Here is a 24,858-nt window from a genome sequence, read left to right on the forward strand (position 1 = left end):
TTAAAGGCAGCTAGAGAAAAGCAATCTGTTACCTACAAAGGAGCTCCCATAAGTCTGTCAGCTGGCTTCTCATCAGAAACTCTACAGGCTATAAGAGAATGGCATGAAGTATTTAAGGTAATGTAAAACAAAGATCTGAAACCAAGACTACTCTATCCAGCAAGGCTATCATTCAAAATAGATGGTGAAATGAAGAGCTTCCCAGACAAAAAAAAAGCTAAAGGAGTTTATCACCACCAAACCAGCAATGCAGGAAATGTTAAAAGAACTGCTGTAATTAGAAGTAGAAATAGAGAGAAAGAAACATAGGCATAAGGAATTAAAATGGCAATAGATAAGTATCTATCAATAATAACCTTAAATGTAAATGGAGTAAATGTTCCAATAGAAAGACATAGGGTGGCTGAGTAGATAAGAAAACATGACTGAAATATATGCTGTCTACAAGAGACCCACCTCAGAACCAAAGGCTCACTCAGGATGAGAGTGAAAGGATGGAAAATTTTTTCCATACAAATGGAAATGAAATGAAAAAAAAGCTGGGGTAACAATACCATATCGGACAAAATAGACTTCAAAACAAAGACCATAACAAGAGACAAGAAAGGGCACTACATAATACAAAAGGGATTAATCCAACAAGAGGATATAACTCTGGTAAACATATATGCACTCACTATAAGAGCAGCTAAATTAAAAAAAACAAAAACAAAAAAACTTTTAGAGGACTTTAAAGGAGAGATCGACAGCAATACTGTCATACTAGGAGACTTTAACACCCCATTGATTTCACTAGATAGGTCTTCCAGACAAAAAATCAACAAGGAAACAGTGACCCTAAATGATACTCTAGATCAGATGAATTTAATTGACATTTACAGAACATTCTACCTCAAAGCTGCACAATAGACATTCTTCTTAAGCACACAAGGAACATTCTCAAAGAGAGACCACATGTTAGGACACAAAACAAGTCTCTACAAGTTCAAGAAGATTGAAATCATACCAAGCATCTTCTGGGACCACAATGGCATGAAATTAGAAATCAACCACAATAAAACAGTAAAAAACATTCAAGCACATGGAGGTTAAATAGCATGTTATTAAACAAGAAATGGGTTAACAAAGAGATCAAGACAGAAATCAAAAACTTCCTGGAAACAAACGAAAATGAACACAAAACAACCCAAAATCTATGAGACACAATGAAAGCAATCCTGAGAGGGAAGTTCATAGCACTACAGGCCTACCTCATAAAACAAGAAAAACTTCTAATAGATTCTTCTAACACTACAACTTAAAGACTTAGAAAGAGAAAAACAAGGAAAGCCCAGAGTAAGTAGAAGGAAGGAAATAATGAAGATCAGAGCAGAAATAAATGACATAGAGACTAAAAAATAATACAAAAGATCAATGAAACCAAGAGCTAGTTCTTTGAAAAGATAAACAAGATTGGTGAACCTTTAGCCAGATTCATCAAGAAACAAAGAGAGAGGACCCAAATAAACAAAATCAGAAAAGAAAGAGGTGAAGTAACAACTGACTCAACAGAAATACAAAGGATTGTAAGCAAGTACTATGAACAACTATATGCCATCAAGCTGGACAACCTGGATGAAATGGACAAATTCCTAGAAAAATAGAACCTTACGAAACTCATTTAGGAAGAGTTAGAAAACCTGAATAAGCCAATAACTGCTGATGAAGTTAAAGCAGTAATCAAAAAACTCCCTATACACAAAACCCCTGGCCCAAATGGCTTCACAGGGGAGTTTTACCAAACATTCAAAGAACTAACAACCTATCCTCCTCAAAGTATTCAAAAAAAAAAAAAAAACAAGAAGAAACACTTCCAACTTCTTTTTACGAGGCCAGCATTACCCTAATTCCAAAACCAGATAAAGATACTACAAAGAAAGAGAATTACTGGCCAACATCCCTGGTGAACATAGATGTTAAAGTCCTCAACAAAATATTAGCAAATCAGATCCAGCAATATATCAAAAAGGTTATACACCATGACCAAGTGGGATTTATTCCAGGGATGCAAAGCTGATACAATATTTGCAAATCAGTAAACATGATACATCACATAAACACATTGAGAGACAAAAATCACATGATCATAACAACAGACACAGAAAAAAGCATTCGATAAAATCCAACACCCATTTTTTATCAAAAGTCTCAGCAAAGTGGGAATAGAGGGATCATACCCGAACATAATAAAGGCCATATATGACAAACCTACAGCCAACATCATACTCAATGGACAAAAACTAAAACCATTTTCCCTAAGAACAGGAGCAAGACAGGGGTGTCCACTTTCACCACTCTTATTCCACATAGTACTAGACGTCCTAGCCACAGTGATCTGGCAAGAAGAAAACATGAAAGTGTTCAAATTGGAAAAGAGGAAGTAAAACTGTCTTTATTTGCAGATGACATAATACTGTAGGTAGCAAATCCTAAAGACTTCATCAAAAAACGACTAGATTTAATTAATGAATTCAGCAAGGTAGCAGAATACAAAATTAACACCCAGAAATTGATGGCATTTTTATACACCAATAATGAACTCTCAGAAAAAGAAACTAAAAAAAAATCCCATTTACCACTGGAACAAAAAATTAAGATATTTAGGAATAAACTTAAACAAAGAGGGTAAAAGTCCTGTACTGGGAAAACTACAGGGCATTGCAAAAAGAGATAGAGGAAGATATAAACAAGTGGGAGAATATATCATGTTCATGGATTAGAAGAATTAACATCATTAAAATGTCCATATTACCCAAAGCAATCTATGAATTCAATGCAATCACTATTAAAATACCAACAGCATATTTCACAGATCTAGAACAAACACTTCAAAAATTTATATGGAACCAAAAAAGACCCCGAATAGCCATGACATTCTTGAGAAAGAAGAACAAAGTTGGAGGGATCACAATACCAGATATCAAGTTATACTACAAAGCCACTGTAATCAAAACAGCCTGGTAGTGGCACAAGAACAGACATATTGATCAGCGGAATAGAACAGAGCACCTAGAAATTGACCCAAGCCGTTATGCTCAATTAATATTTGACAAAGGAGGAAAGAGTATACAATGGAGTCAAGACAGTCTCTTCAATAAATGGTGTTGAGAAAATTGGACAGATACATGCAAAAAAATGAAACTAGACCACCAACTTACACCAGACACAAAAATAAACTCAAAATGGATAAAATACTTAAATGTAAGACATGAAATCATAAAAATTCTAGAAGAAAACATAGGCAGCAAGATCTCAGACATCTCTAGTAGCAATATGTTTGCCAATACATCTCCTAGGGCAAGAGAAACAACAGAGAAAATAAACAAATGGGACTGCGTCAAAATAAAAAGCTTCTGCACAGCAAAAGAAACCATCAACAAAGTGAAAAGGGAGCCCACTGTATGGGAGAACATATTTGCCAATGACACATCTGATAAAGGGTTAATATCCAAAATATATAAGGAACTCATACAACTTAACAAAAGGAAGGCAAACAATCCAATTAAAAAATGGGCAAAGGGCCTAAATAGACACTTCTCCAAAGAGAATATACAGATGGCCAACAGACATATGAAAAAAATGCTCAAAGTCACTAATCATCAGAGAGATGCAAATTAAAACCACAAATGACAGGTGCTGGAAATGATTGTGGAGAAAGGGGAGCCCTAGTACACTGCTGGTGGGAATGCAGACTGGAGCAGCCACTGTGGAAAGCAGTATGGAGTTTCCTCTAAACATTGAAAATTGAACTGCTATTTGACCCATTGATCCCACTTTTAGGAATATATCCTAAGAATCCCAAAACACCAATCAGAAAGAACTTATGCACCCCTATGTTCATAGCAGCTCAACTTACAATAACTAAGAACCTGGAAACAGCCCAAGTGCCCATCAGTAGATGAGTGGATAAAAAAGCTGTGGGAAATTCACACCATGGAATACTACGCAGCTGTAAAGAAGAAGGATCTCTTACCCTTTGGCACAGCATGGAGGGACCTGGAGATTATGCTAAGTGAAATAAGCCAGTCAGAGAAAGGCAAGTACCACATGATCTCACTTATATTTGGAATATAATAAACAAAATAAACTGAAGAACAAAATAGATCCAGAGGTATAGAAGCATGGAACAGACAGAGATCTCAGAGGGAAGGTGGGGAGGGGGGAGAGGTAGGGAGAGGTTAATCAAAGAACTTATATGCTTATATGCATAAGCCATGGACACGGACATTGGTATGGGGAAGGTCTGGGGTGGGGGATGGATACAGGGTGGAGGGGATCAATGAGAGAAAAAGAGGGACATCTGTAATACTTTCAACAATAAAGGTAAATTTTTAAAAAAATGACCACAATAATTTGAGGCTCCTCTTATTAAAATGTGAGAGGATGGGAATCAGATTTTTCCCCAAATGCTGAAAACAAGTTTGCCTTGTAACTTGCTTTGACTGAATAAATGACAGAATCAGAAATGGTTGTTGTTTTAAACAGTAAGTTCTGATGTGGTTTATTGCACATTAGAAATTGCCTTATGCATTTTTTATTCTCACACTCAATAACTATTTATTGAGCACCTACTCTGTGCCAGACATTGTGTTAAGAACTGAAGATCCAGAAGTGAGTAAGTCATAATCCCTGAGTTCAAAGCATTCTCCATCTTCTGGGGGAAATACTCAAATAAATGGCCATTTTAACACAAGGAAATCAGTACTATAATAGAAACAACCAGAGGTTGCCATGAACCATTCAAGTGATCAGTTTAAGAAATATCCATACATACAAACTGTGCACTTATAACTGCATGTGCACTTATGAGAACATATTCTTATTTAGGCATTTTTCTATAAAGTCAGAATAGCCAAACTCATGTTCTATTTAAATGAACTGGGGTTAGAATAAAAAGAAATTTAATCACATCATGCTCTATCTTTCCTGGGTAGCAAAAAGGGAGCTATTTATATTCAAACAGGGCCAGGGGAGAGGCAAATTCTTCTGAAAACAATAATGCAGGTGTCTAATACTACAAAAAGGGCAAAAATCAAAGCCATGCCAGTGGAATTATTTATTCCACTTGGGCATAGACTCTGTAGTTGTCAAGAAATAAAACTTTTTCCCTGACTAGATAATCTTGCTTCTTAATAATTAAGGAAACAATTGGAAGCAGCTTTTTCTGGTGGGGGAAGTGAAATCATACTGATACTCACACATGGAACTAGGTCACATCCCCCTGCCCCTTCATTCCTTCATAACAAACCAACCATGTCTAAGGGAATCTCACTAATCTTCAGGGAAGATCCCTGTATTCCCAATTTATGGCCTAGTGCTTGGTCTTGTCCCGGGAGAGCTGCCAGTTGGTGGGGGAAGGTGGTAGCTTTATCTATCCTCAGGCACTGTGAGGGTTTCTGGTGAAGTCAGCAGCAGAGGAGCAAAGTCTCCTCTGTCTTTGTCACTGGATTGCTAAGTAGCACCACCTCCTTTGGCAGTAATGATAAAGCCATGTGCAAGCATCGGTCTCAACCTGCTCCCAAGTTATGGTGAATCCAGTAATCATCATCTACAAAGATAGGGCTCTGGCTTAACTGGTTACACAAAGATTTTATTTTTAGGCCCAATATTTGAATTTATTTTCATCATATCATTCGAAGCATACGATATATTCTATATGTGACAGTGTAATTTAAGAAAAGAGTATGTTCTCATGAGTAAAATATAGTTTGGGTATTTAATATTTCAAATATACTACCACATGGAAATCATTTCTTAAGCCAAAAGTTAAGCCCTCCCAATTTATTTTAACTAAGTTGAGCATTGTTTAAAGAAATTCACACCAACTTCTACCTCAGGTTACCAGGTCCATAATATTACTAAACCTTGGTAGCAATACTTTGTCAGGAGAGGTAAGCCTAAACAAGAACTTTTTAGCTTTATAGCTCTGTATAAAATCTGTATAAAATAAGGCACTAATATTCCTAGACTTTGCATATTTAGATTCTTTAACACAAATAAGAAATATAAGCACTTGTTTGGATAGCCCTGGATGTGGCAAAATTACTCTTTAAGATATAAGTTAACAAAGGACAAATATATTTTCTCTAATTATTTTACATTTAATATGTTTATATGTTTTATATTAGTTTTAGGTTGCAGCAGAGTGGTTAGACAATCATATATTTATAGTGTTCCCCCCTATATTTTTAGCACCCACTTAGCACCATACATAGTTATTACAGTATTATCAACTATAATTTCTATGCTGTACTTTACATCCCCATGACTGCTTTGCAACTACAAATTTGTACTTCTTAATCCCTTCACCAGTCCCCCAACCTCCCTCCTCTCTGGCAACCATCAGTCTGTTCTCTATCTCTATGAGTCTGTTTCTGTTTTGTTTATCCATTTATATTGTTCTTTCATTTCCATATACAAGTGAAATCAGATGCTATATTTCTCTGACTGACTTATTTCACTTAACATAAGATTTCATTTTTTATGGCTGAGTAATATTCCACAGTTTTTTTTATCCACTTGTCTATTTATGGGCACTTGGGTTGCTTCCAAATATTTGCCATTGTAAATAACACTGCAATGAACATAGGGGTGCATATATACTTTTTAATTGGTGTTTTGGGTTTATTTGAATATATACCAAGAAGTAAAATTGTTGGTCATCATTTTATCCAACTTTATTTGTACAAAAAGGACTGAATGTCAAGTACTTTTTAATACTATAGTTAAACATAAGTAAAAATAAGAATAACAGGAAAGAATTAATGACACTCTACTTAAATGTGTCATCAGTTGACAATCAAAAGACTGGTGTAGTAAGGGGATCCTCTTTTACCCACAATTTCTTCTAAGTAATCTCTTAGAGTACACACTCCATTAGGTAAATTTTTATATTATTCTTTAATAGCCAGATTCTTTACCCATTTTATAGGAAACCTAAGGAAATCCTAATGGCTTGATATAAATTATGTACATTCTTGAATGAGTTTAGTAATATAGTAACTATTCTACTGTCTGGAGATGAACATAAGTTAATATGGTCAAGTAATCACCCAGGAACCAGGAAGGTTGATGTAAATCTTATGTTTTGAGTGATGTTGATATTTTACATAAACTTGAATAAGTCACAGTGAAAAAAAATCAACTTGAAAAATGTCTTTTTCAATGTGCAAAGATTGAGGCAAACATCTGATATGCAGCTAATTTCAAAGTTTCTTGTTTTGCTTTTTCTCACATCAGCAAATGTGCAGTCAATACAGTATGTGCGAAGCCTCAGATATAATTATGTATATAGCAGATTGTAAATAGCCTTTCAATTTTGGGGTGATTTACATACTTTTGTGTGCACAGAATATTCTGGAACAAACACATGATAACCAAAGAAGGTCAAAGATAAGAATAGATCATCTTAATTTTAATGAAGTTCTTGCATTTCTAATCCTTATGCTCCAATTAAATAGTAAACCAAAGCATTAACTTAGCTATTCTCATAAATTTATAAACACACACACACATCCTACACACATCCTCATATGCTTGGATTCATCATCTACTGTGTGTCATCTCTGTGCCAGAAAATGTCCAGCATGAAGGAGGTATAAAGCTGATTATCATGAGACTCATGGGAAGACAGATTCTTTCCTTAAGGGTGAGTGCAGTGAGAGAAGTTTACAAAGGTTATAATGGGGATCTGGGGAAGAAATCAAACCCAACCTATTAGAGACGAATTTGGAAGGAGGTGTCATATGAGTCATCAACCAGCCTGGTGCCTGGTTATAATAAATACTAGAGAAATGTTTTTTGGTTGTTGCTGTTTTTTGTCAACTAAGTTATTAAAGGTGTATAGAGCGGTTGCTTATAATAAAGATGAACCTTCATGCAAAATCAATTTTGTTGCCCCATTCCAGCCTTTGTTGCTGCCCCAGGAAAGAATATCTCCATCACAATTATTGGGGCAATTTTACTTAGAATTGTAATGATCTTTACTTTGTATTGTGACCAATGAAGAGCTCCTAGAAAGTCTAGAGTGATAATGCCAATGTTCTCTGTCTGTCTTATAGAGATGTCTTCACTCAGTGGTTTCTTTGTAACCACTTTTTAAACCATAGATCTATTGTGACATCTAGTTTAGTTAAATCTCATATAATATGACTCAAATTTGCTTCACTAGGTAGAGATAACTAGTCATAAACTGAAAGAAATTTTAAAAGTGAGAACATAATCTTTAAATCATTCAGTGTGGAGCATATTTTCTTCCCTATGGATACCCCAACCTTGGTAGATTCATTGGACTATCTGACATACTGACTAAAGGAGGAACACATTCCCATCTATATATGGAATATAATAAAAGTTCAAGATTATAGGTAAAGGAGACAGATTTTGTTTTTATTTTTGTTCACTGGTAGACTACGAGTTTTCACAAAACATTGAGAAAGGGAGTAAGAGTGATAAGGTATTCTCAAGAGACATTTCTTACCATTTTTAGATGAAACAAAGAGAAGTTTTAGGTTTGGGAATACCAATATTCTACTACAGTAAAATACGAAGAACCTATTGAATGTTACCCAGGATACACACACATCTGACACAATCAAGTGATATTCTTACTAAACGTAAAGCTCTATAATTTTTATATAATATATTCTATTTCAATAAAAATATGTGCTGTGACATAATTAATTTTATAATTTGTTAATGGGTAATTATCTGAAGTTTAAAAAATATGATTCTTGATAATAGAGAGACATTAGAAGTGTTAGGTCTGTAGGGTTCATTCTGTTATCTGAATGGACATAAAACAAGGAAACAAATAGGAGGCAGTGGCCTAGGGCAGTGCTAGCAGAAATTTAGAAGAAAAATTTAAAACTGAAAATATTTAGGAGTTTGAATCAACAGGATTTGCTAACTTAAGGACTATGGGTAGTTGGAGGGTTGGGAAAGGGTAAGAAGGGAGAAAAACTAGGACTAAATCCCAGTACGATTGACCTAAGGAATGCTGGTGTTGCCAAAAAGATGCTGTAAACATCAGGGGATGATCAAGGCTGGACATGGTGAATTTGAAATAACTCTAGGACATCTTTTTAAAGATGTGTAGCTGGCTTTTAGATGTTAGTACTGACGTTCTGATAAGAGAATTAAAAAAAGAGATATAACCATGTAGGTCATCACTCTATAATGACTATTTCCAAGAATGAACACAGACAAAATCACCTAGAGAGTATCTGCAGAATGAAAATAGCAGACCCCACTGGCAGAACTCTGGAAAGAACTAACACACACAGGCCAGACAAAGCAGAGCCTCAAGAGAAGGCAGCATGAAACTTGGAGAACCAGGAGTTTGTGATGACTCAGGCCGCTGAATAATTTTCAGAGGTAAGGACTGATCAACAGTGTTAAAGACAACAGAGAAGTCTATCAAGACCTGAACAACGACTATTCATTGCAGTTGGAATGAAAAGGCCATTGATGAAAAGAGCGGGGGACATTTCTGTAAAACACAAGGGAAAGAAGCCGCACGGCCGTGGGTAGGGAGTCAGGCCTAGAAACACTGCACGGTGCTCTTGTGTTGCTTGTAGATGAAGGGGAGAGAAAAACAGACGTAATACAGAGAAACAGGGAATCAAGGGAGAGTTCTTCTATTTTTCGATAGTCTGTTTTGTTTTTTATTTTTGTTAATGGTGGACTAAAAGTTTTGACAATACGTTGGAGAAGGGAATAAGAATGAAAAAGCATTCTCAAGAATAACTGGGAGAGATATTTTTATATAACAAAATATATTTTCTCTACATTTTATGAATTTCTTCAAGAAAATTTTGGCATTAATTAGAATTCCTGACTTACATTCAGACACATTATGAAATTAGGAAAAATAAGCATGACAGGTTAAAGTCCTTTAACTATCAAAAGGTAAGGCCTATTCTGTTTTCCCTTGAACCTGAATGGACTCTGTGAAGTCTTTAACAATCTAATACTGTAGAAGAGAAACCATTCTGGTTGCTGATTCTAGGTCTTAAGAAACAGGGAGCGCCCAGCCGGGCGCGGCTCAGCGGTTAAGTGTCGACCTAGGATCCAGGGGATCAGGGTTCGATTCCCGGTCAGGGCACATGCCCGGGTTGTGGGCTCGATCAATGACTCTCTCATCATTGATGTTTCTGTCTCTCTCTCTCCCTCTCCTTTCCTCTCTCTGAAATCAATAAAGATATATTTAAAAAAAAAAAAGAAAAGAAACAGGAAGCTTCTACTGCCTGTCTCTTGACATAGCATATCCAGGAGCTTTTTTGCTGCCATGTTTGAAGTCCAGCCACCCTTACACGATCACAGCTGGTGTGGCCAGGTGTAGCCAGTGCGGTAAGCTGGCCTGGCTGAGCCCCACTTTCCAGGCATTTCAGCCAAGGCATCAGACATATGACTGAAACTGCTTGGATCTTCTATCAGCTCATTAGGCTGCTGAATAACAACTACTGACCTTAGTAACTGACACATGGAGTAGAATCACCTAGATGAATCCCTATCCACAAAACCACAAAATATAATAGTTCTTGTTCTAAGCTGCTAAATTTGTCAGGCAAAAGTAAGTACCTGAGACACTATTTTAAAAGATTATTCTATTTCACACTTTCACTTATGACAAATTTTATTTTTATGAGATATAAAAAACTACATACATTATGTTCCATTCAACCCTCACCTAGGTTTTTTTTTGGCAATTTTTTAATCTTAACTTCTTTTTTTATATGCAACTTGAAGGAAAACACAACAGAACCTTCAGGATTTGGTTTTCTTTCATTCAATAATGATACATGATGATTTTATGAAAAGTTTTAAAAGCTAACCTTTACTATATTTAGATACAACTCCAAAAGAAAAATAATCATAATTACATGAATGTTATTTAAAAAATTCATCATCTATACTTTTAAGTAATGCTCCTTAATAGAGAAAAATGAAAACATATCACTGTGTGTGGGTAAATATTACCCATTTTTGATAATGCAAAGCCCAAGCAGACTGATACAAAAAGGCTGACAATGGAATGTTGCACAAAATCATAGTGAAACCTCGTCACAGCTTCCGAATAATGCCTCTTTTCACACAATACTCATTTTGAAAACACAAACCCAAGTAAGGGCCTTATGTTCAAAGTAGGTTATTTAGATTTTTTTTTCTGATGAAAATTGAAGCCACTTGAACAATGTAAATTATATAAAAAGCTCCATGGAGTCCATTTTCTTTCATTTTGCATGGTTTCCTGCAGACTGTAATAACCAATTGTTTTATGACTTAAATAATGTTGAGTATGAGCATTTTCACTGTGGTAAATTCAGACACAAACCACAGGAAGTAGTGATGCAGTAAATGGAATTTTCCCCATTGAGTCAGTGTTATCTCTAATATCCTGCAATGCGTTTGAACTCACACTGCTGCTGGCGTGAATTATTTTAGGGAAAGCAGAAAAACAAATATATCTATTTCTTTATCTTCAAATTGTTTCCACTCCCTTACCACCATGATGATGGAAATTTGGGTCCATTAAATGTAGGTAGCATTTTATAAATATCTCTTGACAGGTAGGTAGGTAGGTGGGTAGATAAATAGATGATAGATAGATGATAGATAGGTAGATAGATAATAGATAGATGATAGATAGATAGATGATAGATGATAGATAGATGATAGATAGATAGATAGATAGATAGATAGATAGATAGATAGATAGATGATAGATAGATAGATAGATGATGATAGATAGATAGATAGATAGATAGATAGATAGATAGATAGATAGATGATAGATAGATAGATAGATGATAGATAGATAGATGATAGATGATAGATAGATAGATAGATAGATAGATAGATAGATAGATAGATAGATAGATGATAGATAGATAGATGATAGATAGATGATAGATAGATGATAGAATAGATAGATGATAGATGATAGATAGATAGATAGATAGATAGATAGATAGATAGATAGATAGATGATAGATAGATAGATAGATGATAGATAGATAGATGATAGATAGATAGATGATAGATAGATAGATGATAGATAGATAGATGATAGATGATAGATAGATAGATAGATAGATAGATAGATAGATAGATGATAGATGATAGATGATAGATAGATAGATAGATAGATAGATAGATAGATAGATAGATAGATAGATAGATGATAGATAGATGATAGATAGATAGATAGATAGATAGATAGATAGATAGATAGATGATAGATGATAGATAGGTGATAGAATAGATAGATGATAGATGATATAGATAGATGATAGATGATGATAGATAGATAGATAGATAGATAGATAGATAGATAGATAGATAGATAGATAGATGATAGATAGATAGATGATAGATAGATAGATAGATAGATGATAGATAGATGATAGATGATAGATAGATAGATGATAGATAGATGATAGATAGATAGATAGATAGATAGATAGATAGATAGATAGATAGACAGATATAGATGAGGTAGTCCCTTTCCACATTGTTCAGAATGATATATCAACTATGAAAATCAAGAATTTTAACTGGTGGCAGGTCAATTGATTATTTTATATGGAGATATAATTAATATAAAGTAAATATCTATGCAACTATTTTCTTAGATCAAAGATAGTTATTTTAACATTAAAAAGAACTACTTTAGGGAATTAAATGTTCAAAGAAAGATTATGTAAATTTGCATATGGCATACATTTATATTTCTACTTAACTTCTATTGGGTGCACTCTAATTTTGCTAACAACAGTATGTGATCCTATTATTTCACTTATTACAGTTTAAAATAAAATATGCTTTTGATTGTAATTTTCATTGCTTAGACTATAATTTAAAAATGTTAAAAAGAAGTAATGCTATATAAAGCAGCCTTGTACAAGATGAAAACTAATTAATGTGAAGTTCTATTTGAAAAGATATTTTTATTTAAAATATCAGATATAGAATACTCTCTCAATGCATCATTAGCTTAAAAAAATATCTGAAAACAGACAAATTTTTCATAAAACTTGCTGTCTGTACAGTAAAATAAATATTAGATATCAAGCGATTATATGACATAAGGATATTTCATTAAAATTTTATAATATGCAAGTAATTTTGACAACTGCATTACTGTAAAATGAAGGCTAATCTCTAATAATTTATGTGAAAATTGCTATTCTTTTCTCTCGTTAGTGAAAGCAAAATCACCTGATTTAGAAAAATCATAAAGATAAAGAACAACAGACCATTCAGTGGTCGGATGTTTGTTGAGTGCTTAGCATGTATCAGAGAGAGAGTCATGAACAAAAGCGCCAATGCATTTGCCCTTGTGAAACTTACACTCTCTATGAAACATACCAAATAAAATGAACAAAATATAGTACGTCTGATTTTAAGCACATACTAAGAATCATAGAGCAGGATAATGGGTACAGAGTTGATGGGTCTGAGAGGAGTATCCTATTTTAGGTAGTTTAATCGGGGAAGATCTCTCTGGAAAGGTGCTCCTTCAGCAGGGCTGAATGATATGAGAGAGGGTATCCTGCTGATATCCATAACAAAGATATTCCCTGCTGAGGGAACAGAGTATGCAAAGTGCCTGGAAGGGCGGAGGCCATATGTCATGGTCATAAAACATAAAGCTAGAACCAGCCAAAAGGAGAGATTGAAAGCTGATGAAGGAAGGTAAAGAGTATAGGGGGGGGGGGGGGAGTGAAGATCCTACAGGACCTAGAAGACCATGGTAAAGACTTTGTAGTTAATTCCCAGAAAGATGGGAAGCCATTTCAATGTTTTGAGTGGAGGAGTGGCATTTTGTCTTTGGTTTTGAAAAGATCACTTTGGCTGTTATGCATAATTAGATACATTATATGAAATTATATTGATTGTTAATAACAAAGAAAAGTAAATCCAGAAAATCTCATGTTATGAATCATTATAAGAGAGTAAGGCAAATCTGGCTCAAAGGTTCAATTTAATAGGTAGTTTTCAAGACATTTTCAGTGCATTTTATGGATCTAATTGTTCTCAGTCTTGAGGTCTCATCATTATTATAAGCTCTAATGTCAAATATGAAAATTGGAATTTCTCATTAGGGAATTCTGAAAAGTTCTTGGGTGATCTTCCATTAGCCTCACTTTTACTTCCATTTATAGTCTTGCATGTCTTTCAAGGTCTAAATTACTATTCATCTAGCTCTCATCCCGCTATGAGTAATTTCTAATAGACAGATCCCCAGTTAGCTCCTGCATAGCAAAAGGCATGTGATGTACTAATTGAATCTCAATTAGCTTACATCATATCTCTTACGGAATTTCAAAACATGATTGTTACCATATTAAAGGTTCAGAGGAAGGAGACAAATATTTTCCTGTCTGTATTGCTGTGAAAGGGAATCCAACCACAAGTCTGGGACTCAGAGTTTTCACTGTATAATATGTAACAGAAGCTTGTAAATGAAAAAGGCATAAGGTACCCTCTTTCACAAGCTGTCAGGACTCCAAGAGCACAGGGTACATTTACTTCAGAGTCCAGGTTCAGTAGGTAGTATACACAAGCAGCCACGCCACAGGCCCTCTTCTTCGCTCACATGTGACACTGCGACATGCTTCAGTTCCAAACTAATTAGAATGGATTGTGGTTTCTTATTGAAAAATCACCCAGCTGGCTTACTTTAATCTCTCTTAGAGGTGGTTCACAAAGAAAACAACGGTGTTGTGCAGGCGGACAATGGAACAGCAAATAAGTTGGGAGGAAAAATAAAGCAAAGCAAATTTATAACAGAAAAGATAGAGACACTTTAGAATCAGATGAGAGGCAAACTAATTGCAATTTACACAGTAGGTTGTACTCCCTATTAGAATTTCAAATACGATAGTTCTTTGAAAAGATACTTTAAAGGGGGAAAGTATTAAGCCCAACAATATACAAAAATTTAGAAATTCTTAAAGAAAATAGCTGATGTGCTGGCCTCAGAATTGTTTGCTCACCCCTTCCAAAGTTTTTGATGAAGTGAATGCAAAATTATGCCTTGTATATGAACAATCAGACATTTCCCATTAATAAAATTATTCACCATCACAAAATAAAACAATAAAAATCCAGGCAGAATTTTAAAATAATTCATGAATGATAGCCTTATAAGTTAGTCAGAAAATGTGAGATGAAGAAAGGATCCCCTAATAACTACTTTGCAATTTAGCTAACATAAAAATACATAAATATACATGGACACTATTAGTTGGCAGGAATTATTCTGTTTTAGAAATACGGCCGTGAACAAGAAGAGCTTGCTTTCATGAAGCTTACATCTAATGTAGAGGGCCAGGTCATGAACAAATCAATCAATCGATGAAGAAGAATATCTCAGAAAGCAATGAATACTACAAATAAAGTAAAAACAGAGAAAAGTGGTTGAGAGTTATTGGTTGAATTAGATCATACCTTAGATTCAGGGAAGGAGATTCTGAGATGTCAATTCAACTGTAACTATAAGAGGCCAAGACAGAGCCATCAGGTATTTTAGGCAGAGGACGTGGCAAATGCAAAGACCTAAGATGAGATAAAGCTTGAAGAAATAGTAGGAATTGATTCAGAACATGTAAGCAGGGATCAAAGCTTGAATTTTATTTTAGTGGATGTGAAGCTACTGGAGGGGTTTAGTCTGAGATGAGATCTGATTTGATATATATTATTAAAAAGTTACTGTTTCTGCTCTGTGTGACTAAGGTTGGAATAGAACCTAGGTTAGGGGCACAGTCCAGGTGAAAGAGAATGATGTCTTGGGCTAAGAAACTTAAATGAGGTGTCAGGAGAAAACATTTATACTATAATAAAGAATAAAACATTTGAAAAACCCTTAAGCACTTTAGAATCATCCCTAACACATGTACAGTTGATGTGCTAATTACAGATCATTCTGAGCTTTTGATTAATATTGGCTCCCTAAGGAGTCTTATTAAGAAAATATTTGTATTATTAAAGCAAACTGATTTTCTGTTAGACATACAGGTTAGTTCTTTTTACAAGCAAATGCACCAAACATAAGAGAAGGATCACGTAAAGAACATTATCTATTACAGTTACCTAGACATCATCAGAGTCCTAGAAACTAGGAGCAAATCGTGGTCACAGCATGATGCGAAATTACCATTACCTGTCCTTGACTTTATCTTTCGTAACACTTAAGAACCTTATGACAATAATGATGGTGATGATGATGATGATGATGATGATGATTGATGAAGATGCTGTTATAGTACCTTTTAGACAGGAGAATAAAAACTCTGGTGTAAAGTGTTAAGCATCTTAATTTTTGAATTGTTTTCTATTAGTAGTGATAGATTTAGGCCAATTCATCCATCACTTTCTTATAGTCTCTCTTGTGATAAATGGCAAGGAGCCATTGTGTTAGGAGTTCAAGACGAGGCCAAGGAGTAGAACCATAAATTTAAAGGAGACCATGATCCTGATTCTGTGTGTGTGTGTGTGTGTGTACAAGCACACACGTGAGTTAGCAGGAGAGACAAAAAGAAAGAGGCTATTAGAGATTTTATCAAATGCTACCCCGTTGGACTACTTCTTCACGTACTTATATCATTTGATCAGAATGAAACAGATCACACAGGTTGCAAACATATCTGCCAGCCCAAGGTCGAAGATACTATTTAGTGTAATTTCTACTCAAATTTCAGATTTTTAAAAAGAAGCAGCCAAATAAAGGTAGCTAATGTGTCATTCTCTGACCTGCCTTATACTGTTACCCGGAGAAGGGCAAGGAAGCATCGGCATACAGAACAGCCACTGGCACAATAAATATCTGTTGAGTTAACAGAAGCAACCCTCGGGCAAAAGAGAAGGAAGTTTGGGGTCATGAAAGGGAACTAATTACCCCAGTCTGGTTGCATACTAAAATCTCTTGCTAGCAGCAACTGAAAAGAAAGAAAATCATTCAACAATAAAAATAACTTTTTTTTTAAAAAGAAAGAAAAATCATAATCACCGAGTTTTGCTATTTCAGGGATTATGGATCAGACTCTATAAACAATGCCCATCATTTCTTCATACTATGATTCTTGGGTTACTTCTGCAAAGTTTTAGGTCTGGAATATGCTCAAAGCAAGACACTGAACTCATGTACCATCAGTTAATAGAGATAGATGTGCACTTCAGCTTTTTTCCTCTGGAGGCTAGAAAGGTTATTCAGCTTCCCTAAGCTAACACAGCTGGTTAGTGATTCCTGGACCTCCTGACTTCAAGTTAATAAAATACTGTTTAAACTACCATAAGCAACCTTATAATCAGTAAAATAAGGTGTCTCTAATATTCACTTTCTTAAGTTTATATATAGTGTGTTTATTGTACATTGAACTTATTTTGTACATACACAAAAATAAAATACTCTAATACATTAAAAGAGAATAAGTATCCTTGATTTTTAGCAAGCAGTGAAGAGTAATTTTAAATGATTGAATGCACATAAACAGTAATAATTCTAACTCTAAGTTTTTAAAAGTAGTAGGGTCTTAATTTGTCCATTTTACTCTTTCTTAAATATTATGAATTGGCAGGCTTTTTATATAAAGACAGTTTACTTTTGTGATGGCACTGATATCAGCATATGTACTTTTTTTGTATTTGTTTTGAATTTCAACATAGAATAGTGAATTTCTTAAGGAGATGTCAATGTAGGAGTCAGGCTCGCATTATGTTAGCTACATAATGTGTTTCTCTTACCATATTTTCCAGAATGAGATCAGAGGTTGAACTAGAATGTTTAATTAATTAAGAGGCCTTAAGTAATTACTAATTTCGATATATTTTTCCAAAATTATGGTCACAGGTAATTTTCAAAATCTTTGCTTTCTAAAGAAAATACATTCTGCCTTCTTTGTTCTTGTGTTTTTTCCACTTTACTCCCAGCTTTGATTTCCACTTGTATTTTATTTCTCCTCGCATTTCCAGGTACAAATACAATGAAGATTTCCTCAACTGTAGAACAGTTTAGATCTTCATGAATAGAGAACACAGGTATAGTATGGGGATGAATAGGAAGTTCTGTTATTTCCTCAGCAATGTCTCACCGAAACCGTGCTCAATACTGGGAAATCATGAAAGCTGGAAAAGCACATGTGGCACCCGGAGGCCTTGAGAAATCTTCCTCAAGAAGTGCTGCTCAGGGACCAGACCCCAGGCAGCAGATCACGCTGCACTGGCTGGATGACATGGCAAAACACTCGCCTGCACTGTCAGGGCTCACTTCTCCTTAGTCTTCGAGGTTCCTTTATCAAGATTCATTCTAGCCCCAGAATTTATTAAAACAATACGTTTTCAACATATCAATACCGTATATGAAAAAAATATTATCCCTTCCTTATTTCTGTTGAGATGTGTCAGCTGTACTATACTGACTTAACAGAAGAGGACTCTTTTTCTCAAGATAAAAAGAGTTTTAGCCCTGGCCGGGTGGCTCAGTTGGTTGGAGTGACACCCTGCACACCAAAAGGAGGCACTCGATCCATGTTTCTCTCTTACATTGATGTTCCTCTCCCTCTCTCTCTTCTTCTCAATAAAAACATATCTTTGAGTATTAATTTAAAGAGTCTTAGAGGAAGCAGTTTAGACTTGATATAGGAGCTTCACAATGTCATCACAATGCCTTCTTTTTACTTTTAACCTTACTCTCCATAGAGTTCGGCATTTATCCTCATGCTCACAAGATGGTTGCTCTATCTCCAAGCCCTACAGAGGAAAGTGACGAGAGACAAAAGGCAGATTTTAGCCAATTCTTTCTCCTTTCAAAAGCTTTGCACAAAGGCCCACCAAGTGACATCTACCTGAATCGTGTTTGCCAGAACTGGATCATGTGGCTATGCCTAGTTTCAAAAATGTTTATGATGAGCATTTAAGCTGAGTACAAGGCCAACCTGAAAAAAAAAATCCTAAGTAAAGGGAAATGGGGCAAATGATATTGACAGATAATTAGAATTTGCTGTCCCTTCCTCATTAAGGAAAAGTTTGCTTTGTTTAAAAGATTGTTAACTTCTCCTTTGTTATAGAAATTTTTAATATTCCTACACATACGGTGCTTAGCAGACTTTTTCAGATCCAAAATGAAATATTTTACCAGGGACTCCCTAATATATTCCTTCCTCCCTTTATGTCTAGAGGCAAGAGCACCCCCACATCTAAAATAAAACTGCTCAACAATAATCTTAATTTCAAGGTTATTAATGGGGAGTAGAATGCACCTCAGTTGGATAAAGAAAGGGACCCTTCATGTTTTCTCTATCTGGATCAATACAGGGTGGGCAAAAGTAGGTTTACAGATGTTCCTATGGAAAATATAATAATTAATAAATAATAATACAAGAATAAACTCTGTGTTTCACATACTCAAAACTGTAAACTTACTTTTGCCCCACTCCTGAATACTTAAAAAAGAAAGGATTCTAACTGTGGCCAATCACATTGTTGGGTCAACTTCAGAGGTATTTATTGATCAGCGTCTCATTAGGAAGCAAAGTAGTTCCTGTGTGAATGACAGAATGTGCAAGTCCGCATCCCGCTTACACACATGCAACTTCATACAGAACTGTGCTGGTCATAGGTGGGGATGAATCACGACAAACTTCTCAGCCACTTCAGTCAAACATGGATAGCCCATTTGCCCTCGCATGAAATTAAAAGTCGAGCTTACTATATGTAACATTTTTCTAGGCCACCTTCAGACTGAATATAAAATAATAATTTTAGATAGAGATCCCTCTCTTGATAATACACTGGCTTCTCAGGATATTCTTTGTGAAAGGTGGGGATTTTCAGGGCTTATCAATATTAACATACCAACATACCCTCATCAGTGTGTTGAAAATAGTTTATAGAAAAGTCTCAGATATAACGTATTAAGAAAGACAGTTGAGCCTGGCCAGGTGTGGCTCAGCGGTTGAGCGTCGACCTGGGATCCAGGCGATCGGGGTTCGATACCCGGTCAGGGCACATGCCCGGGTTGCGGGCTCGATCAATGACTCTCTCATCATTGATGTTTCTGTCTCTCTCTCTCCCTCTCCTTTCCTCTCTCTGAAATCAATAAAGATATAAAAAAAAAGACAGTTGAGAAGGGTTATTAAAGTCATTCAGAACCAAGTTTAATTTCAGATGTGGCTACTTTAGGCGGTGCAAGCTTGGTATCGCAGGCTCCTCATTTTTAGAGCGCCATAAAAACTTTTACCTCCTGTGATGGTTTTGGAGCTTGAACAAAATAATAAACATAAATGTTTGAAGCAGTGCTGGCATGGATCACATGCTCAATAAACGGTTGCCAGTATGAATAAACTAAACTGAAAGGGAATAAAAAATGGCTGTCTTCCAGAATTTATCTATATTCAGAAGAAACTAAAGTTTTGGAAATGATATTAAAATTATTTTCCACATCATTCTCTTAAAATATAGTTTAATGATTTTTTAATTATTCTGAATAAAGTAGGATGAGCAATTGAAAAGCATGTATTACAGATAGAACTTATTATCAAAGCAAAACTAATTACTTTAAAGGGTATAAACACTCCCCCGAAAATAAAGGTAGTTGGGAAATAAAGGAAGAAGATGGGTACTAATGAGTGTTATCAAAGGAAACATGAATACCAAAGAGCAGTGATTGGGAAAATATTTTTCTTACAATAGAAGCTATGCTTAGGACAAAGCGAGGTGAGCCTGAGAAATCTAAGGTAAGGCGTTCTTGGCGTCTGACCATTGTGCCTATCAAGAAGAGGGTCATGTGCGTGAACAGTGAAAAGACTCAGCAGAGCATTTGATGCTATAAACCAAACAATCATAATATGCTTTCAGCTTTACTTGTATTGCTATTATATGAAATACCTAACAGAAGACAGCAGAATAGGCGCTGGTAATGAAACATGCTTGCACAAATGAAACCCATTCCTTATTATGTCTCAGATGCAAGTCTCTTTCAATTTCAAAGCATTATTGCTAGCTAAAAGGGCTCATTCAATATTTAGAAAGCATCAACTTTTATCTCAAGGAAACTGCAAATGCTAAAGCCTATTGTCTGAACCTAACAGTGTCATGATTTTGAGGAATATATATTGGACAAATGTAATCACTCATTACAGATTCCTCTGTTGTCTCCTTCCAGATAGCCATACTTTGAATCTAAAGGAAAGCTAAGTACTTATTTTCTCAGTTGGAATGGATGATTACCATACTATGCTCTATTTCTAATATAATTAGGCATATAAATATATATTTATTATAACCTCTGTGGCAAAGACAAATTAAGAACCTGTCCCTGCCATCTAGAAGCTATGCTCTAGTGAGCGAGTGAGTCTGAATATTATGTTAGTATTGAAGTAAGTACGATAATAAAAGGGGAAAGCACGCAGCAGGAGAATGCAAGAGAGAAGAAATTCTTTAGCTGTTTGCAGGATTAGGTGGGTCAAAGAGATTGAAGAGCTTCAGATTACCTCATAGCTTATTACCTGGGAGAACAGGAGGCCAGGTAAGAAGGGAATTAGTCTGGAAGATAGTTGGTGTCTTTTTGGAGTGGGGAAGAAGGAAGAAAGTCTCCAGAGTCATGGCCTTGCAAACCTCAAGTAAGCAGGAGTCTGGGTAGACAAAGCAGATGCCTGTGGGTAGAGGGGAGGGTGTGGTTATGTACAACCACCTTCTGGGGGGGGCGGGGGCTATTGGCCTCTTCATTTGCAGGGCTTTGACATAAGCCTCTGACAGTCTTATAGCTACAGACGAGAAACGCTTTTCACCCCAGACAATAACACTGGATTTTCAGAACATTGATAAAATAAACTATAAAGGTTATTTCATCAAATAAACCAACCAAAATATATGGGGAGACATGATTGTTCTCTTTGGGGGGTGAACACATTTTACCTCTGGGTACTTTTTAAAATTTGGATATGATTTGTATACAATTTGTTTTTATTGGTTAATTTTAATCTATTCAAATTGTATTTTTAATAATTATATTGTCTAATTATATATACTATTTGATTGTATAAATATAATTACATCTGTTTACTGATCTCATATCTTGCAACCTTGGTAAATTCACTCATTAATTCTAGTTGAATTTTTGGACAGATCCCACTGAGAGTTTTTTTATTCACAACTATGTTATAAATGAATAAAGACAGTTTTACTCCAGTTAGTAAATGTTCAGTTCAATGAGTTTTGCCAATTGTATACACATAGCCATCATTCAAGGTAAAATGAAAACAATTTTCATGACTCCAGAGAATTCCATTTTGCAAACTTCTGGTGAATGCCATCTCCCCTAAGGGCACCAATTGTTCAGATTTGTATTACCACATATTTGTTTGGTCTGTTTTTAGAATTCATATAAGTCGTACAGCATGTCTTCTTTGGATGCTGTTGTCTTTTGCTTAACATTGTGTTTCTGGGATTCTTATATGTTGTTGCATATTTCAGGAATTAATTTATTTTGTATTGCTGATCAGGATTCCACCACAGTTTGTTCATCCACCCTTCTATTGATGGATATTTGGGTTGTTTCCAGTTAGGGGCTAGCATAAATAAAGTTACTATAAACATTGCTTATAAGTCTTTCTGCAGGCATATGTTTTCAATTCTCCTTGGTAAATGCCTAGGGATAGAATTGCCTGGTCATAAGGTAAATCCATATTTGATTTCTAAAGGATTGCAGACAGTCTTCCAAAGCAGATACACATTTTACACTTCCCGTCAGCAGTGTCTCAGCTTTCCAGTAGCTCTACACCCTCCCCACTTCACTGACAGTGGATAAAAATGGTATGTCATTGTGGCTTTCGTATTCATTGTCCCCATGATGACTAATAGTGAGCATATCTGTATAAATTTGTTTTCCCTCTTATATCTCACCTTGTGAAATGCCTGTTCAAGTTTTTTATTCTTTTTTTTTTCTTCTAATTGGGCTGTTCATCTTTTTTTAAAAATTTTATTTATAGGAGTTTTATGTTTTTTGAATGAGTGCTTTTTCAGATATATGCATTGTTCATATTTTCCCTAATCTGTGGCTTACATTTTTTTTTAATGTTGTTTGGATGAACAAAAACATAAAGTTAAAAAAACAAAACTTAAAGTTTTGATAAACTCCTGTTTATCATTGTTTTCTTTTATGGTTAGTAATCTTTCAATTCAACCAAGAAATCTTTGTCTTCCCCAAGGTGATATGTATATATTTCTATGTGTGTGTTTTTTCTAGAAGCTTTATGGTGCTACCCTTTAAATTATATCCATGGTCAACTGGAAGTTACTTTTTGAGCAAAGGGTGACGTATGATCAATCTTGAAACTTCTGTATGGATATTTACTTTATCTAGCACCATCTGTTAAAAAGACTTTCTTTTCCCTCAATGAGCTGATTTAGTGCCTTGGTCAAAATTAACTGACTAGACATACATAGGTCTATTTCTGAACTCTCTACCTGTTGCATTCATCTTCTTTTGTTCTTGCTGCTGTAGCTTTAATAGAATTCTTAAAATCAGGTAGAGCCAGCTTTCCAAATGTTTCTTTATTTTCAAAATTGCTTCTCCATGTAAATTTTAGAATAAGGTTATCAATTTCTTTAAAAACTCCAACTGGGGTTTTATTGGTAATCTGTTCAATTCATGTATCAATTTACAGAGAATGTGCATTTAACAATATTGACTCTTCCAATCCATGACTATCTAAATCTCCTTTTACTTCCATTTTACTTAATTGTTCAGACACTTTTGTTAAATTTATTCTTAAGGATTTAGGTTTTCAAAATTATTGTTAATTAAATGTAGAATATAACACTGAAGCCATGTGATTTCTAACATAACAATCAGGTTCAGATCTATAGTCTACATAATTCAATTTGTTGCAATGTATTGAGTCTTAGTTTATAGATAATAATATTAATCTATCAGGGTAAATATTTCCTGTGATGTTAAAGAAATGTGCATTCTGTAGAGGTAGAGTGGGGTGATATGTCAATGCCTATAAAGTCAAGCTGATCTTTTTTATTTATTTATTTATTTATTTATTTATTTATTTATTTATTTATTTATGTCTACTTGTCTGCATTACAAGAGAGTTGTACTAAAATCTTCAACTAGTATTATGGTTGTATCTATTTCTCCCTTTATTTCTGTCAACTTTAGCTTCATGTCTTTGAAATTCTATCAGATACAAATATACTTAGAATTTTTGTGACTCCTTGATGACTTGATCCTTTTATCATTATGAAATGCCCTCTTATCTTTAGTAGTATGTATTCTGCTAGAAGTATATCTTATTTGAAATTCATATAGCCACAATGGCTATATTATACTCTATTTTGTATGATACAGTTTTTTACTCACTAATTTCAACCCCTTCATATAGTTATAGTAAAATTTTATTACTTATATATTGTACATAGCTGAATCTTACTTTTTTACCCAATCTGGCATTTGTCTCTTAAATAATATATTTATTCTATTTCCATTTAGTGTAATTATTGATATGGTTATATTTAGGTCTATCTTTTATTTCATCTTTTTCTATTTATTCCACATGTTCGTTGCTTCTCTGTTTCTCCTTGCCTGTTACATTTTGGATGACTCAAATATTTTGTAGTTTTCTTTCATCATTTTTACATGTTAGTTATAATCTGTGTGTTTTTATGTGCTGCTCTAGAAAGCACAATATGTATCTTTAATTTATCAAAATACACCTTTACTTTTAGAATACATTATAAAACAATAGTATACTTCCATGTATCCTGTTCCATCCATTCGTGTCTATAAGTCTTATATTTTTCTTCTCC

This window comes from Miniopterus schreibersii (assembly GCF_964146895.1).
Source record: "Miniopterus schreibersii genome assembly, chromosome: 5".
Classification (NCBI taxonomy): Eukaryota; Metazoa; Chordata; class Mammalia; order Chiroptera; family Miniopteridae; genus Miniopterus; species Miniopterus schreibersii.